The sequence below is a fragment of the Mustela erminea genome, chromosome 1, assembly GCF_009829155.1.
Source record: "Mustela erminea isolate mMusErm1 chromosome 1, mMusErm1.Pri, whole genome shotgun sequence".
In the NCBI taxonomy this organism is placed as follows: domain Eukaryota; kingdom Metazoa; phylum Chordata; class Mammalia; order Carnivora; family Mustelidae; genus Mustela; species Mustela erminea.
In genome coordinates, this window is record NC_045614.1 from 78,369,193 (window position 1) to 78,382,127 (window position 12,935).

Here is a 12,935-nt window from a genome sequence, read left to right on the forward strand (position 1 = left end):
TTTCCATACCCTGCACACTCCAACCTTTCCTGGGTCAACCAGGGACACACCAAATCTAGCATTACAGAAGGGGTCTTTGGTAATAAAATTATGGTAGGAAAAAAGGCCAGAACCTAGTGTACAGAAGAATATAGAAAACCTGAAAGACTCCACACACACACACACACACACACACACACAAAAAATTGCTAGAACTGATACAGGGATTCAGCAAAGTTGCAGGAGATAAAATCAATGCACAGAAATCTGTTGCATTTCTATACACTAACAATGAAGCAGCAAAAAGAGAAATCAAGGAATCAATCCTGTTTACAATTGTACCCAAAACCATGATACCTAGGAATAAATCTAACCAAAGTACAAAGTACTTTGATTGAGGTAAGAAGATCTGTGATCTTTTGTATATCTTTGTAATAGAACTTGAAGTCCAGAATTGCAATACCTCCAGCTTTGGTTTTCTTTTTCAACATTACTTTGGCTATTTGGGCTCTTTCTGGTTCCATACACATTTCAGAATTGTTTGTTTCAGCTCTGTGAAACATGCTGGTGGTATTTTGATAGGGATTACATTGAATGTGTAGGATGCTTTGGGTAGCATAAACATTTTCACAATATTTGTTCTTCCAATCCATGAGCATGGAATGTTTTTCCATTTTTTTGTGCCTTTCTCAATTTTTTTAGTTTTCAGAGTACAGATCTTTTACCCCTTTCTGAGCCACCTGGGTGGCTCAGTGGGTTAAAGCCTCTGCCTTCAGCTCAGGGCATGATCTCAGGGTACTGGAATTGAGCCCTGCATTGGGCTGTCTGCTCAGCAGGGAGACTGCTTCCTCCCTCTCTCTCTGCCTGCCTCTCTATTTGTGATCTCTGTCTGTCAAATAAATAAAACCTTTAAAAAAAAAAAAAAAACTCACTACCTATTCTTAAAAAAAAAAAAAAAATGGTGTGCCTGGCTGGCTCAATGGGTTAAAGCCTCTGCCTTCAGCTCAGGTCATGATCCCAGAGTCCTGGGATCGAGCATCACGTTGGGCTCTCTGCTCAGAGGGGAGCCTGCTTCCACCTCTCTCTCTCTCTGCCTGCTGCTCTGCCTACTTGTGATCTTTGCCTGTCAAATAAATAAATAAAATCGTAAAAAGAAAAGAACCTTTGTACATTTATAAATGATTTACTTAAAAAAAAAAGATACAAAAGATCTATTACAAAGCTATATTCATCAAGACAACATAGTACAGACATATAGATCAATGGAACAGAATAGAGAGCCCAGAAATGGGCCCTCAACTCTATGGTCAACAAAGCAGGAAAGAATGGCCAATAGAAAAAAGACAGTCTCTTCAACAAATGGTCTTGGGAAAATTGGACAGCCATATGCAGAAGAATGAAACTCAACCACTTCTTAATACCATACACAAAAATAAATTCAAAATGTTTGAAATACCTAAATGTAAGACAGGAATCCATCAAAATCCTGGAGGAGAACACAGGCAGCAACCTCTATGACCTTGGCCACAACTTTCTTGCTAGAAATGTCTTCAGAGGCAAAGGAAACAAAAGCAAAAATGACCTATTGGGACTTCATCAGGATAAAAAGCTTTTGCACAGCAAAGGAAACAATCAACAAAAAACTAAATTGCAATGGGAGAAGATATTTGGAATTGACTTATTAGATAAAGAGTTAGTATCCAAAATCTGTAAAGAACTTACCAAACTCAACAACCAAAAAACAAAATTTTCTCTCAAGCAATGGGCAGAAGACATGAACAGACATTCCTCCAAAGAAGACATACAAATGGCCAACAGACACATGAAAAAATGCTAAACATCACTCAGCCTCAGGGAAATACAAATCAAAACCACAATGAGATACCACCTCACACTGGTCAGAATGGCCAAAATTAACAACTTGGAAAAAACAGATGTTGGAGAGAATGCAGAAAAAGGGGAATACTCTTACACTGTTGGTGAGAATGCGAACTGGTGCAGCCACTCTGGAAAACAGTATGGAGGTTCCTCAAAAAGTTAAAAATAGAGTTACCCTATCACCAAGCAATTACACTACTAGGGACTTTTCCAAAGGATACAAACAGTGATTCAGTGGAATGTATGCACCAAATGTTTATAGCAGACATGTCCACAACAGCCAAACTGTGAAAAGAGCCCAGATGTCTATCAACAGATGAATGGATAAAGAAGATGTGGTATATCTATATATCTACATATAGATATATAGATATATCTATATAATGGAATACTATGCAGCCATCAAAAGAAATGAAATCTTGCCATTTGAGATGACATGGATGGAACTAGAGGGTATTATGCTGATGAAATAAGTCAATCAGAGAAAGACAAATATCATATGATTTCCTTCATATGTGGAATTTAAGAAACAAAAGAGATGAATGCAGAGGAAGGGAAGGAAAAATAAAATAACATAAACACAGAGAGGAAAGCAAACCATTAAGAGACTCTTAACTCTACAGAACAAACTGAGGGTTGCTGAAGAGGGGGAGGGTAGGGGAATGGGGCAATTGAATGAAGGGCATTAGGAGGACATGTGATATAATGAGCACTGGGTGTTCCATGCAACTGATGAATCACTTAATTTTACTGCTGAATGAGTAATACACTATTTGTTAACTAAATTGAACTTTTAAAAGTTTAAATAATAAAAATATGCAAAAGATGCATTGGTGGTAAGCTCATTTCAGCATGTGAAAGGTCTTTTTTTTAGGCCTTAGGACCCTGTCCCAAGACTGAGCCATGCGGAGTCCTGAACACCTCCAATCCACCCACCTCCAGTAACCAAAGCCCTAGGACCCTTCCAGAGAAGAAGTGGATGTGGAAATAATGACCCAAACTTTTAAACAGGCTAGACATAAGAAAAGGTATGTCCCTAGCACAAGAGATATAAAGGAGGGAAGAGGGAAAGGAAGCAATGAGATTTTAAAAGACCAAAAGCTGAGAGAAAAGGGGAAGAACCTAGAGAGAACCAGGAGTTGCAAGATCCTTAGCTGACTTTTCCTAAAAGCAGGAAGCTCAGACTTAGAATCTACCCTTAGGGAGCTGCAAGGGGGAAAACAAATAGCTTATAGGCTCTCTTTCTGAATTCTTTCCCAAAATACACAAAGCTACCATGCTGGATAGGGTGGAACAGCGCTTCTCACCCTTGGCTGCAATTAGAATTGGGAAGAAAAAAAAAAAACTCATTCCAGGGGCCACAATAGGGCATTACTCTTGTTTAGAAATTCTTCAGATGATTTTTAATGTGAAGCCGCCAGTGATGAGAAGTTTGGGGGAAACCCTTCATCTCCAATGTCAAGAACTGATTACTCTTCTTATATGTTCAAGTCCTTGACCAGTTAATGGGAAGTTCATTTGGGAATGAACTGTGCCATTGCATTCCATAATAAAGACTGTAGTGTTAAGTTAGGAAGTAAATTTAGACATTACTCCATAAGCCATTCCTCAGTCTTTCGTATGGTAGGTTTATAGCTATAAATCAGGGTAGTGTCTACCTATTTTCTGAGTCTACCAGCTCAGAACTGATTGCTGATCATTTATAAAGTGTCTTGGAGCATGGCTTGTGGATGAGTTCTGAGCACAGTATTATTGTCTCTTGTTCTACCACATGCTGGAGTGTACATTTAATGGTGTGTGAACAGAATCTCTGAAATGTAAACGCTAACTTACAGCAGCAAAATTCCCTTTGTTTTCCTCCTCTGAACACTTAAATTTGCCGATCTAGAATAGCAACACTTGTGATGATGGTTTTGAAGTTAGATACTATCCTAATAAAGCTATTTTGTTATTTTAAATTTTAAGTAATTAAGGTTGTAGGATGCTAAAAGGAATCCCTAAAGGACCTTTTAAAAATACCTACCAAGGGACATACAAGTAGGATATATAAATAAATTCTTCAAGTCAGTAAGACAAAAAGAGAACCCAAAGAGGGAAAAAATGTGCAAGTGATTTGAACATATCCACATAACATGTGAATAGATACTCAACTTCACTAGTCAGCAGGGAAATGAAATTTCAAAACACAGTAAGATACCTATACACATCAGTTGTCTTTTGATTTTATTAACTGTTTCCTTTGCTGTGCAAAAGCTTTTGATCTTGATGAAATCCCAATAGTTCATTTTTGCCCTTGCTTCCCTTGCCTCTGGCGATGTTCCTAGGAAGATGTTGCTGCGGCTGAGGTCGAAGAGGTTGCTGCCTGTGTTCTCCTCAAGGATTTTGATGGATTCCTTTCGCACATTGAGGTCCTTCATCTATTTTGAGTCTATTTTCGTGTGTGGTGTAAGGAAATGGTCCAATTTCATTTTTCTGCATGTGGCTGTCCAATTTTCCCAGCACCATTTATTGAAGAGGCTGTCTTTTTTCCATTGGACATTCTTTCCTGCTTTGTCGAAAATGAGTTGACCATAGAGTTGAGGGTCCATTTCTGGGCTCTCTATTCTGTTCCATTGATCTATGTGTCTGTTTTTGTGCCAGTACCATGCTGTCTTGATGATGACAGCTTTGTAATAGAGCTTGAAGTCCAGAATTGTGATGCCACCAACTTTGGCTTTCTTTTTCAATATCCCTTTGGCTATTCGAGGTCTTTTCTGGTTCCATATAAATTTTAGAATTATTTGTTCCATTTCTTTGAAAAAGATGGATGGTACTTTGATAGGAATTGCATTAAATGTGTAGATTGCTTTAGGTAGCATAGACATTTTCACAATATTTATTCTTCCAATCCAGGAGCATGGAACATTTTTCCATTTCTTTGTGTCTTCCTCAATTTCTTTCATGAGTATTTTATAGTTTTCTGAGTATAGATTCTGTGCCTCTTTGGTTAGGTTTATTCCTAGGTATCTTATGGTTTTGGGTGCAATTGTAAATGGTATTGACTCCTTAATTTCTCTTTCTTCTGTCTTGTTGCTGACAGAATGGGAGAAGATATTTGCAAACGACATATCAGATAAAGGACTAGTGTCCAAAATCTATAAAGAACTTAGCAAACTCAACACCCAAAGAACAAATAATCCAATCAAGAAATGGGCAGAGGACATGAACAGACATTTCTGCAAAGAAGACATCCAGATGGCCAACAGACACATGATAAAGTGCTCCATATCACTGGGCATCAGGGAAATACAAATCAAAACCACAATGAGGTATCACCTCACACCAGTCAGAATGGCTAAAATCAACAAGTCAGGAAATGACAGATGCTGGCGAGGATGTGGAGAAAGGGGAACCCTCCTACCCTGTTGGTGGGAATGCAAGCTGGTGCAGCCACTCTGGAAAACAGCATGGAGGTTCCTCAAAATGTTGAAAATAGAACTGCCCTATGACCCATAAATTGCACTACTGGGTATTTACCCTAAAGATACAAACGTAGTGATCCAAAGGGGCACGTGCACCCGAATGTTTATAGCAGCAATGTCCACAATAGCCAAACTATGGAAAGAACCTAGATGTCCATCAACAGATGAATGGATCAAGAAGATGTGGTATATATACACATTGGAATACTATGCAGCCATCAAAAGAAATGAAATCTTGCCATTTGCGACAACATGGATGGAACTAGAGCGTATCATGCTTAGCGAAATAAGTCAAGCGGAGAAAGACAACTGTCATATGATCTCCCTGATATGAGGAAGTGGTGATGCAACATGGGGGCTTAAGTGGGTAGAAGAAGAATCAATGAAACAAGATGGAATTGGGAGGGAAACAAACCATAAGTGACTCTTAATCTCACAAAACAAACTGAGGGTTGCTGGGGGGAGGGAGGTTGGGAGAAGGGGGTGGGATTATGGACATTGGGGAGGGTAGGTGCTTTGGTGAGTGCTGTGAAGTGTGTAAACCTGGTGATTCACAGACCTGTACCCCCTGGGGATAAAAATATATGTTTATAAAAAATTAAAAATTAAAGAAAAAAAATTAAAAATTAAAAATTAAAAAAATTAAAAATTAAAAAAGAAAGATACCTATACACATCAACAAGAATGACCAAAGTTAAAAATGCAAAGAATATCAAGTGTTGGTACCTGGACACTCATACATAGCTAGTGGAGGTATAAATTGATACAATCTCTTTGGAAGATGACTGGAAAGATGAACATAAGATGAACATATATACCCTCTATGACCTAGAAATAGGCACTCTTTGTCACAGCAATTTGTGATCCCTATAACCCAACAATATCACCCCTAAGTATTCCTCCAACAGAAATTTTTATTCAAGCATGAACAAGAATGTTTATAACAGCACTATTCATAACAGCAAAAATCTGGAAATGACCCAAATATCCATCAAGAGTAGGATAGATGAATGTATTATGTATATTCATACAATGGAAAACTGTCAACAGTGATAAAGAACTACTTATGACTTACTCACAACAACACAGGCAAGTCTTACAAACAGAATAATGAGTGAAAGAAGCCAGATACAAAATCATACATATGTATGACTTCAGTTATATGAAGTTCAAAAACAGGCAAAAACTTGCCTATAATATTACAAGTCAGGATAGTGCTTATCCTTGGGTAATAATAGTTCAGGAACATCGACCACAAAAGAAGAAAGAGGATTTCTGAGATAACGGCGATGTTCCCTTTCTTGACAGAAAGGTGGTTGTGTTAACGGACTCATTTTGTAAGAAATAAGCTGTAAGCAAATGATTAATGTACTTTATTCTACACATACAGAAAGAAAGTTCTTTTAAAAGTAAGCTGAAGTTTAGGATAATCTCATTCCATAACCGTGAATTATAAGAAGCTAGTTTATTTACAACCCTGAGAGCAGACAGAATTCTTGCTAGCAAGGTAGCTGTGGGGAAATGATTTCACGTCTCTGAGCCTCTGCTCCTTCAAGCTATACCTTAATTCTAACAGCTACAGAGGCTAGAATTAAATGACATACAAATTAAGTGAAAATGCCCACCATGGTGTCCAATGTACAATAGGAGTTCCATAAACATTGGTGGAATTTCTATGTGTCATATTATTCCCATGTGAAATGAACAAAGAAAAATAAAACTGTAAGAAAAAGCCTTAATCTGCTTTCTTAGGAAGCTCAGCAATGTGAAATGATTCAAATCTACCTGACTGCAATTCTTTCAACCTTCATGTTTGGTCTCATATTCTCTAGGAGAGGACAGCCCTAATGAACTATTTGTTTCTCCCACCCTTGCTAAAATTCATCCAACACTCTTACTAGAAAATTTAAGTTGCAATTGCCATGTTGGGAACCCTGAGTATCTCCAGCTATCTCACAGGCTATAATGGATTTTTTAAACAAGTCTATTTCACTTTATTCTTTAATATGTAACTACATGTTCTAAAAATAATTAGGAAGACACACGTATAAGGTAAGGAGGTAATATATGGTATCATGAAACCAAATAAACAATGAAAGATCTTAAGAACTACTCATTTAAATTAGGAGTTGGCAAAATTTTTCTGTTAAAGGACCAGATAGCAAACTTTTTAGGCTTTGTAGCCACATCATCTTTGCTGTAACTTCTCAGCTCTACCACAGTGCAAAAGCAGCCATAGATAATATGTAAATTAATGGACATAGCTGTGTTATAATAAACTTTTATTTATAAAAACCTATAGTGGGCTACATTTGGCCCACAAGTTCTAGCTTGCTGACCCCTGATTTAAATGTAAAACCAAAAGTGATTTTTTTTTTAAATAATGATCAATCTTTCAACTCTTTCAGGCTTGTTTTAAAACAGCCTGAAGAAATATCCAGTCAACTGAATTCAAACCAACTTGGGACTCAGATGGATGGCCTTCCTTCCATCCTTGAACTAATTAAGGACTTGTTTCTCTGTGACCTACACTCACTACAACTCCACAAGGATGAGGTACGGTATTTCTATTCATCTTCTAGCTTTATCACAGCTGTGCCATTCCTGTCAGCAAAACTCCAGGGCTGTCAGCATTTTCATTATAATGCTAGCATCTCAGGAGGTTATAAATCTGCCTAAGATAGCCTGAGCTAAAACTTGGCATGAGGGCTACTAGACCAAGAATTTTCTCAAGGATGAGCAAGCTGGCTCAACAAAAAGTAAGTTCATAGTGAAAGCTAGGCCAGAAAAAATTATCTTTTTAAAGTTCTGAACAAGTTTTGGTTGTGAAGATTCTCACACAATTCAATTTAACAAGTATTTATTGAGTTCCTACCATGGGTAGCATCTGTTACTTTATCCGCCCCGCTTTACTTCCTCTGGGGAACTGCATCTCCCATAATTCATTGCAGCTTCTAATGGAGCTGTCCATCCAGGAGGCTTACATCGCCATTGCCCAGAGAAATTCACATGATCCAAGTAAGCCAATTATTTTATTCCAAGTCCCAAGGCACGGTATGGATCCCAGGACAGTAACAGCTGTTACACTTTCTTGGAAGAAGAGATCCTCTCTCCTTCTTTGCTTTTCTAAAGTGGCCCCATGACTCTGCTATTGGGAGGTATCTGAGGGACCCTGGAACATCCCTTTGGTGATAGCCAATAGGAGTTAGATCTGGGTTGCAGCTATGGATTTGGGAGTCATTACTATGCTTCAAAAAACACTTTGAGGGGCACATGGGTGGCTCAGTCAGTTAAACCTCTGCCTTTGGCTCAGGTCATGATCCCAGGGTCCTAGGATCAAGCACCAAAGGAGGCTTCCTGGCTTCGTGCACAGTGGGGAGCCTGCTTCTCCCTTTGCCTCTGCCCCTCCCACTCCCCCTTCTCCTTCTCTCTCTCTCAAATAAATAAATAAGTAATCTTAAAAAAAAATAAAAAAAACCAACACCTTGAAGAAACTTCTGGCATCCTTCAATTCTCTGAAACATAGCTTTAAGAGTACTAAGAATACAGCTAGAAAATGAAGTAAAAATAACTACTCAACAAATGTACTGTGTTCCTACCACATGGTTCATTCCAGGCCAGGTGTTAGAAATATAAAGATGAATGAGAATGATGTGGAGTACTGATAAGGAGATACAAATTCAATGCACTTCTCAGCTGGGGATTCCTGGTCCCTTGAGATTTAGTTAATATGATATTCTGACCCTATGCTATGACCCATGAAAGTCCAAAGCCTTCCTGAAAGTTTCTGTGGCATCGACACTGTCTCCAGGTTCCCACTTCCACATAATTTGTTTCCACTGAAAGAAGCCTAGATTAGAAATACATTTACAAACTGCAAGCATATATATCACCCACTCATCTGGCTTGCATTTGTGGCCTATTAATTCACTTTGCATTTGCGAATATCATAGCTCTTCAACTACCCTCTGACTGTTACTGTAAACAGAGATTATATCATTATACCTCAGGCTATAGGTTAGAGGCTCAGTGTCTTTGTTGATTCAACTATACTCCACTCCCTTTATCTATACCACCCTTCAGAGGCCTCACTCTTCTCTGCTTGTGTGAGTAATAGGGCAGTAGTCATCCCAATCACTAGTTGCCCAAGGCAACCCAAGAAAGCAGCCATAGGATTTTCTCTGGTGACATGCCAATGGAAGAGATATGCAAGGCTGTGTCAATTCATTTGGCACATTAGTCAGGGTGCACTGAACTGCTGTCACAAATAGATCCAAAGAGGGGTGCCTAGGTGGCTTAGTCAGTTAAGTGTCTGCCTTCCTCTCAGGTCATGATCCCAGGGTCCTGGGATTGAGCCCCTCATCAGGCTCTTTGCTCAGGGGGAGCCTGCTTCTCCCTCTCCTTCTTGCTTGTGCTCTCTCTATCTCTGCATTTCTCTCTCAAATAAATAAATAAAATCTTTTTTAAAAAAGAGATCCAAAAATGTTAACTTGTACAAACAAAATGAAGTCTGTCTTATGGTCACAAAACAGTCCAAGGTAGGTGTTCCTCAATGGGTATGACACCATGTAATGATTTAGGGACCCAGGCTCCTTCTATTTTGTGGTTCTGAATACCTGAGGCCTCATCATCATCAATATCCACTGTCATAAAGAAAAAGACAGTGTGGAGGAAGCCCTGGCCCCAAGTTAGCAGGCATTGAAGGTATTTTGTCCCATTGACACATGTACTACCAAGACTGGGAAGTGTAACCCATTCACTGCACCCTCACAAATTCCAGTTGCTACGTAGGGAGACCATAGATAAAGGTAGTCAACCAGTGGACTCTATCATTCTTGGTTTATTTTGGTTAAGAGCACCCCAGCAAATAAAGTAACAGGGTGGGGGGGGTGAATTCCCTTTTATCCTCTTTTCTCTATTACTCAGCTCTTTCTCTTACAGTCTCGGGGTTTTTCCTCTATATACCTTCCTCCCAAACTGCCCCTAATTTCATCTCATCTCTTCTAATTACAGAAAGATAAGTATTCGGTAATACCTCCGTCATGATCATGGCTTTATTTCTAAGCAGTGTACAGGCCAAGTTTTGAATGTCAAATTTATTCATTATCTCTAATGAAACATAACATGCAAAATAATCCCAACCTTGAAAAACCATGCCTAGAAACTCTTACAAAGCAACTTTTCCAAATATATTCTTTATCCCCAAAGCTCTCCCTTTTTCTGAATACAGCAAACTCCCTTCCTGATCAGAATTGTCAGTCTCAGGGCACTTGGGTAGCTCAGTCAGTCAGTTAAGCATCTGCCTTTGCTCAGGTCATGATCATAAGGTCCTGAGATCCAGCCCCACATCAGGGTCCTTGCTCAGCAGAGAGACTGCTTCTCCCTCTCCCTCTGATGCTCCCCCTGCTTGTTCTCTCTTTGTCAAAAAATAAATAAAATATTTTTTTAAAGTCAGTCTCATATACACAATCTATATCACCAGCGTCTAGCTCTGAAGATGCCACTTTATTAACTGAATTGTCTTTCATGAATCTCTTTATTCTAACCTGAAAATACATAGTACACGTATTTAGTCAACAAATACTTAAGTGCCTACTATGAGCTTAGCCATGTGAGAGGCACAAGGAGATTTGAGGATGAAGAAAATATACTCGCAAGTCCCCAAGGATTTACTGTTGAGTATGAAAGACAGGTTATAAACAAGTATTTATAGGCCACTATAATAGAGCTCTGAACACATCTTCAAAGGATAAGAAAAAAGGAACCACTCAACTCTGCTTGAAGACGTCAGGTTAATACTATCTACCAACACTTACTGAGTCCCCAGTCTGTGTTCAGTGCTATGACGGGCAGTGTGAAGGCTACAAAAGAAATAAAATGTTCTGTCCTTGTCCTTGATGAGCATATCATCTTCATCCACAGAGCAATAATGTTCTCAGCAAGGTTGTATAAAGTATTGCAACTCAGTGCAAAGGGATATTAATGATGTCGAAGATGAGGTAAGCTTCCTGGGGAAGGTCAAGCCTCCCATTGGACCTTGAAATTTTGGTTTGATTTGGAGACGAGTTGCATGTACAACAACAGGCTTTCTGGGCAAAGGAAAGAAACAGAGTGAGAAAGAACAGGGGAAAGTATAGCCCATGGATGCCAGAAACAGTAACGAAATTGACCTTCCTGGAGGGAAAGGAATCAGCAAACAATCAACAAGAGGGTGAGCGGGCTTGCTGGAGTCACACCCTATGAGTTGGGCAGATAAGATTTAATGCATTTGGTTTACTACTCGTGTAGTTAAAATTAAATATGATTAAACATTTTTGAAGAAAAAGAAAGATTTAATGCATATAAATTTTTTAATGAAATATGCCATGCAACACCATTGCTCAAAGGGAAACTTCTGTAATTCCAAGTTGGAATAAACTTAGATGTAAAACATCGACACTGAGTGAATATGCAGCACTTCCTCCGATGGCAGAGTATCGGAAATTCCTATTCATGGAAGATACAAACAGTTCAACACTCTTCCTCTTCCCCCCATAAAGGCAGATTATTTGCATATGTTGGCAGACATTTTAAACAACTTTGGGAAATATTTTTACCTTTCCTCCAGAAACATTAAAGAAAATCAGAATCCTGGAATCCAAAAAGGTAAGTTGGGGATGAAATTTATTAATTATTCTCTTATACACTTAAAATGACCAGCCCAAAGCCTGAAATCTTCAAATGGCCTTCTTTCTGCTAGTTGGCACCCCAAGATTTGTGATTTTATATTGCACTGGATGCTGGTTTGTTTATATTGTAATTTTTGAAATACACTGTTCAGATGTTCCCTGAATAATTAGGTTTAAAGAAGCTTTTTTCTTTTAATTTTACTAATTTTTATTTATTTATTTTAGAGAGAGAGTAGATGGAAAGGAAGAGCGAAAGAGACAGAGCGCCTTAAGTGGACTCCACATTGAGTCTGGAGCCCCATGCAGGGCTCAATCTCACAACCCTGAGATTATGACCTGAGCTGAAACCAAGTCAGATGCTTCACCAACTGAGCCACCCAGGTGCCCCAAGAAGCATTTTAAAATCAAATGTATAAGTAAAATGTGATGTGATAGTAAAAAATTTAAAAAGATTTATTGCCTGTAAATTAGAAGGCTATTGGAACCTTATGAGGAGAGTAATTATTTGATAGAACCAGAGACCTACATGCCTACAGTGGTTTCATCCATAAATACCTGGGAATTCTTAACCTATGCCCATTTTTCACATATCAAGAGCTAGAAAGTAAGGGTGCTGCTATGTCATTCTGTATTGAATGGTACAGTTTTGATCCTCTGGGTTCATGAAGTCAAAATAAAACAAAGTGGATGAAAATCAGTTGGATACATCCTAAGAATAGTGCAAGTAAAATCTCCCCAACTTCATGGTGCTGCTTTCTGAATTATTTAAGGAGGTTTTCATGAGGGAATCCATTGCAGTCTGCCTGAAATCACCATATGTCATGTTTTCCCCTTACTGTTCTCATGTGAACAAGCTTGCTAACTCTTTTTTAAAGGAAATTTGATTGGGATTTATTTTGTTTTCAAAAGCTGTGTTATTTTTACTCCAAATCTTATCTTCTAGTCTAGG